We start from the raw sequence: 5,339 nt of genomic DNA, 5'->3' as shown, positions 1-5,339 counted from the left end.
CATCTGACTGTTGTCATCAATCAAAGGTCAATCAAGTTGTTTACTTGTGTTAGAAATCAAGGTTTTTTGTTCATCTTCTCAGGACTGAAGTTCTGATTCAAGTCACAGGATACAGTGGAACACCAGGCCCTACATTTAAACTTGAAGGTCTGAAGCAGAAGTAAGAAAAGACAATAAGACAGAGCAAAAAGACTTGCCATTCTGAGGTGATCATCAAAATGATCTGTATACAAACACCAATGGTAAATACTATCAACAATATGTACAAAGCTAAAGGTAGCATTAAAGGGATAGTTCCTAATGTTTTTAAGTGGCACATCAATAGTTTGGAGAAGCAGGCTGGAGTCTACTGCTGTTACAGGGTCAGCAACAATACATAGCCTATGTTAGCCCACCTAAAAAATAAATAAATCAATATCAGATTAAGTGTACACTATATTTAGAATATTCTCACTGCTTTACCTCAATGTCAGAACATGATGTCCAATGTGACAATGAAGCTTGCATATTGCTCTCATCAAAGCCAGACTCTATTGAGAAAAACAACGATTTAATATTGCTAAAAACAGGAGCTGCTGGTCTACCTCTGCCTCGAATGGTTATCTTGTTTGTGTTACTGAGTGACTTTGCCATTTAAAAGGGTTAGTTTGGATTCACCAAAGTCAGAGTCACACTAACTAACTAATCAAAGCAGCAATAATCCAACAGCTCCCAAGTTTAGCAAGCTAAAATGACCGTTTCTCTCAATGTAGTCTGGTGGCTTTGATGAGAGCATAGATGGGGAACTCAAGCTTTCAAAAGCCTACTCATCAAAATAGGCGGACAGAAAAGTAAAGAAGTGAAATATTCTCAATATAGCATCCACTTAAACTGATATAGATTTTTTTTAGATGTCAGATGAAGCAGCTAGATCTAGTCAGTGGATTTGGATGAGGAGGAATAATGTCAGCTGGGGGCCAGCAGGGGGACCTACCAGGCAGGGTATGTAACTCCTTGAGAGCAGGTGGAGAGATCCACCAATCAGTCCTCTCAGGAGAAAATCCAGGAAGAGGAAGGTTATATAAGTGTGGGAGTGGCCTATTTGAATCCTTTTTGTTTGAGACCATGCTGCAAGGTGAGTGTGTTTGCTGATTCTGTGAGTTAATCTTTTCTACCTCCCTTAACTTTAGCTTATATTGGAGTTATGATATGTAGCGTGTGAAATAGAGTATGGTGAATGTGCTAGGAAAGGTAGTATCGGCACAGTCACTACCTGGAGCTCGCATAAACGGAGCCTGGGTTTGTTGAAGGTGGCGGTGCTGTTTGGGCTGAGAAAGCCATGTGTAAGTAAGGTAAAGGAGGTTATTGGGTTGGTGCGGGGAGCAGTGAGACCTGGCATTAGGGGAGTGTCTCTGGGACGCCAGAGATCACTGTCTAGCCTCCTGGAGGTGTCGTGGGACCAACTATAGACGAAACACTGGTGAAAGGAGGTTCCCACCCGATGACCCCAAAGACGTGTTAGTTATCACTGCTCACTGGTCTGTATAGTTAAGCCTTGCCATAATAGCTTATCGTAGGGCTTAGGAGGTTATTCACTTTTCAGATTTCTTCTGTTTATTTGAACTTTTTTTGGTGGCTAAAATACCTTTTGTTGCTGACCCCAATCCATACTGCTTTGCTTCTGTTAGGACTCCAGGTTGCTTCTCCAAACTGGGGGCATGCCGACTGACATCTACTGTAGATAAAACACTGACTACGGATAAGGACCACATATAACTCCACTTTGAAAAATCCAAACTATCCCTTTAAGGATGAAAAAAGACTTCAGTCACTAAGGTTGGAGGCTAAGGTAAAGCTGACAGGAAGTAGATAAATCTGAGGTTCATAAAATGGATATACGTCACACTACGTTGTGCAGGTAGAGAATAAAAACATTATAGAAGAGTCAATCATCCCTCATGATCAGTTCAGTTCCATTTTAAAAATAAAAACAAAGGCATCACAGTTTTAAAACAGTTCCTTGATTATTTATTTGCATGATAGTATTGTTAGCGTCTCCTTGTCAAACTCAGTCCCTCTAAGATTTTGCAGTTTTTTTGATAATTGCAAGCACACACATCTTGATCCTTAAGTAGCCTCCTTATATTAAAAAAAAGGCCTTTTGCAGAACCCACAGTCATTTTGTGGGAAAAGTGCTACTTTTTAAGAGAATGATGAAAGAAAGTTGCAATGGTCTGCTTGTTAACAATTTTGTGTAAGATGTGTGCAGACCTGCATTTGACTAAGAAATTGTGGCTCGCATCACTTGTAACGCAGCACAAGTGCTAGTTTTTGGTCTTCACAATATGCCTAGGGATCTGCTGATTTAAACACTTCAAAATCCGGGGACCGCTATGAAATATAAAACACACAGCTATCAAAGATTATTATCCTTTTTGAAAGAAAATACTGTAATAGCCACAGTCACTAACAATAAAGCCAAAGGTAGCTAGCTAGAAAGGTAAATACTGTTGGTAGTTACACGCTATGTGACAAAGCTATGAGGAAGACGGCAAGATTCCTTGATCAAGGTCGCTACTATTGAGTCACGCTTTTTGGGAAAGGCAACGGATGTCATTGCTTGAAATAACAATAGTAAAAAAGTAAGCACTAATATAAAACAAGGAATGATATGAAAAGCAGTTAAAAAACAGACGATCCTTATCTAAACCTACTGTAGAGACTAGTGAGAAAGGCCACAAGGTTCACAGAGAGATAACATGAGAAAACTCCTACAGTAAAAAGCTTAAACAAGGCAGTCCAGCAAACAAATGTGCATTTAAATATAAAGGCAAATTTTACACTTATTACAGTATAGTTTAAGTTTTTCCTCATTCATTCACACACTCATTCATTCAGATATGGTTTTTTTTTGTCATCCATCCTAGACGTAGGTCCACATGTGGCTACCAGCCGTTTTTTTCTTTACGAACCCTCTAGCTTTGTTCATGAATGTAGCTTAAAGATACTTCAAATTAACAGCTTACATTTGCTGCTCACTTTCATTCTTAAGTTTCTCCACATTTCCTCCAGCATTTCTTTATAAGGTCTTAATGTGTAGGATTTAGTGACATCTAGTGGTGAGGTTGCAAACAGCAACCAACTGAAACTTCACCTGTGTGTAGGAGAACTATAGTGGCCAACACAAAAACGTTCCAATGTCAGTGTTTGGTTTGTCTCTTCTGGGCTACTGTAGAAACAACATGGCAGACTCTGTGGAAGAGGACCGCTCTGTATGTAGATATGAATGACTCATTCTAAATTAACAAAAACACGAATCTTAGTTTTGGGAGACACTAATGAAAGTTATGAATATTATATTCGAACTCTGCCAAAAGATGCTCCTAAGTCCTACACACTGGATCTTTAAACTTTATGCCATTTCACAAAATCAAGCCCATGACGTTACCCTTTACTCACACACATACTTTCATATAGATCAGGAGCAGCTGTACCATTTGAAAAAAGTGTCAATCCTGAAAGTGCCTGACAGAACACAATAGTCACAGAATTTGCAGATTACAATCCTTTTTAAGAGTCAACAAGTCCTTTTAAAAACAACTTAAAACAGCTGGATCCCCTAGAAACACTGAGTGAAAAACTCTTTATGTTAAAACACATTTTGCAGTAGTGTTTTGTCAACTGTCAATGTGCTCTGTCTGTAAAAACTGGGTTAGGATGTGAGAAAACTATAAGCAGCATCACTATTTTTTTGCCTCACTTGAAAGGGATTTAGGTTTCATTTGGACTCAGCCAGTACCCTGTATTTTTAAGTGTACCCTGTAAACTGTAGAATAGGCATCTTCCAAAATAAAAGTGTCCATTCTTACAAAGAGACCATTATTTTGAAAATGCTAGTTTTTACATAATAAGTTAGAAATCATCTAAGTTCTTCACTTTCAAAAGTACTTGGAAATAAAATCAATTATAGTCGTAATCAATGGATACATAAGTATAGGGAGGAGATTTTAATTGGAATTTCTTTCCAGTATTTCTGACTTTATGCCATGCTGATTGTGGCTTAAACAAAAGAGAAGGGTTGTAATCAACAACACATTTTAGGAAGAAGCCAGGAGTGTTTGTCTAAATGAGAGAAAAAGAATCCTAAATTTATTTCAAAGAGTAAAAAGTGGGCAAATCTCTGGAAATTCTTGTCCTGTACAATATAGTACACAGAACGAACACTAATGTGTTCAATGTTTTGTTGAACTTTAGCAGAACATAAAATTTGGCAAAAATGGAATCAAGATAAGCACAGCCTGGGTCAAAGTCTGTAGAAAGGGCAGCCCTATTTTTACAACGTGGGAATCTTGTACAAATATGAGTTTTTATGCTGATGACACAATACAAGTGACTTCTGCATTAAAAATACATTCAAAACTGTAATTTTTACATTTCTGAATGCAGACGTAACTGAAAGACATGACTGAAATTGTGCATCTTATGCCAGCCTTACACCAAACTGCTTTTCAAGCTACTTCACTGTTGCCGAAAATTTTCCAATGTCAGGATTAAATCATGTGAGCTTTAATTCAGTTGGTGCGCACTACTGTGATCTCTATCGCTTGGTGTAAGGTGGTCATAAAACTCAGTCCGATCTGTCTTTAGTCAGCCTTTTTCTTGTCTTGACATTTCAATAAAATCAAACATGTTTAATGTTATCCTAAGTTTTTAGTCTTGGCTTATGCAAGCACTGACGTTCAATGAGGGGAGTCTAGCAGCAACTAACAGCTGCGCTCTCTCCAGCACCAAACAGGAAGAAGAAAACTTAGTGGACAGTAAAAATGGAAGGGACATCAGGAGGTGCAAGAACATGAACAAGTCTCGGGTCTCTCTTAGACTGTGGAAAAAGGGGGAGAATCTGGTGGAGTTGTCAAGTAAACAAGATTAATTCAACGTGTACCTCATCCTCCAATCAACACTCATTATAATGAGAAATTTTAATTTCTGAAGCAGCTCTCCTCTCATTCCCACAGTCTCCTCCAACTAAAACAGCACAACTAACCAACGGAGGCTGGTAGCGAGTGGAGGTGACACAATCCAAAATGTAAAGTATGTGTGCAAATATAATTTATCCATATGGGTTATATTAATGCTGAATTGACAACAATACTGTCTACATATGGCACCTTTTATCTTGTGTTTCTAGAGTTATATGTTTTGCAGACGTGAGGAATTGTAAGTCATATTTTTTAAAGAGTTTGGCATAAGATTTTCCACCAGGAGCAGGATAGGAAATAATCTCAAAAGGAATTTAGTTGAAGTCTTGCAAGAAGTGAGCCTGCAAGATCCCCAGTCTTTGTGAAAAGTGTGTGACATAA

Source organism: Epinephelus lanceolatus, chromosome 16 (assembly GCF_041903045.1).
Source record: "Epinephelus lanceolatus isolate andai-2023 chromosome 16, ASM4190304v1, whole genome shotgun sequence".
In the NCBI taxonomy this organism is placed as follows: domain Eukaryota; kingdom Metazoa; phylum Chordata; class Actinopteri; order Perciformes; family Serranidae; genus Epinephelus; species Epinephelus lanceolatus.
Note: the sequence above shows the minus strand (reverse complement) of the source record.